The sequence below is a fragment of the Crocuta crocuta genome, unplaced genomic scaffold (assembly GCF_008692635.1).
Source record: "Crocuta crocuta isolate KB4526 unplaced genomic scaffold, BGI_CrCroc_1.0 scaffold458, whole genome shotgun sequence".
NCBI classification, from domain to species: Eukaryota; Metazoa; Chordata; class Mammalia; order Carnivora; family Hyaenidae; genus Crocuta; species Crocuta crocuta.
Genome location: NW_027531908.1, coordinates 557,162 through 558,585, shown reverse-complemented (window position 1 = coordinate 558,585; position 1,424 = coordinate 557,162).

Genomic DNA, 1,424 nt, shown 5'->3' with positions numbered 1-1,424 from the left:
ACGCGGGNCCCCTCGGGCTGGGGCGGGGGCAGCTTCCCCCCAGAGTTAGGGGCCCGGCGCCGACTTCGAGCCCCTCTGAGTTGCTGGGTCGTTGCAGCCAGGCGGGGAGGAGACCCAGTTCCCGTTTTGAAATGAGCCTGAAAAGCGCTTAATCCGGGCGAGGTCGACATGGAGCGGGAGGAGCGGGGTGCTGCTCCTCTTTCCCGCTCGGGGTGGGCACCGGCGTGGCCGTGGCACAAGCCCGTCCGGGAGGAATGCCCGCCACGCAGACCTCGAAGGTCCCCGTGGCCCCAGTGGGCTCCTCCGTGAATAAAGCTGGGGGCCGGGGGGGGGGTGTTTCTCCACCGGTTGCTCATATGGGGGCAGGGCTAATGTGGAGGCCTTGGGCGGCCTCCTTTCCTTCGGGGACCCAGGGACAGTTTTGGGAAGATGAAAAGTGGGGACACTGAGTGCGGTCCGCTAGGTGGCCCGCTTGGGGCTCCTCCGAGGAGTTCTCTGTGTTGAGCTCATACCCCCAGTGTCCCACGACCCCGCGTTGTGGCTGGAAGCTTTCCGCCCAGACGTGCACAACTGTTAACTTGGTTACTGACTGCAAAGTTAACGGGGTGGGTGTGGGGCGGGTGTCGGGCATCAGTGGGCAAACAGGCAGGAGGAAAAAGAGGGAAGGGATCCCTCGGGCCCCTCCTCCCGCTCCCCCACCCCACTGAGGACGAAGAAGGGAGTTTTGTTGGCTTTTTCCCTTACTCTTATTTAACATGGGGATTCTTTTCCTGGGTCCGTGGAGTGGCCCTGGGTGATNCCTTGCGTTTTGGGGGCGGGGGGAGTAGTTTTGGCGGTAAAGGGGTCAAGGGAAGGTCTGAATCCGTGCAGGGGGTCAGTTCTCCGGAGTGAGGACCTCCCCTCCTTCCCAGGGCCCCTTCGCAGCAGCCCTGAAGGTGGCCTCTCGTTTGCAAATAAAACTCTGTTTGCCCTTTTCTGTCTTGAGGCCTTGATGTGTGCTGGTGGTTACAGATAAGGAAAGATAGGGCACACGGTGGGGAGGGGCAGGAGGTGACGTGGGCAGCGGTGGGGCATTTCTCTCTGACCTTTCTGGTGACCCGGAGGGGGGGCATGCCTCACCCCCCGGGTATCTGGAAACTGCCTCCAAGCAGCCCCTCAGGCCTGGATCCTGTCCCAGCCCTGCCGCAGGGACGTCCAGGGAAGTGGGATTTAGACCCTTTTTTGGGGTGGATGGTCGGCACTGTTTTGATTTTTGTTTTGTTTTTAGGGGGTAGAGTAATTGATTTCCTCCAGCAACAGCTCACGCGTGCTTTGGAAGTGAGCTTCGAATAAAGGACGGGATTTGTAAACACTCGGCTCCCGCCTTTGACTCATGGGCCGTCCTGGGCAGAAAGTGAAAGTGGGGGGGTTGCCCTCCCCCCCCC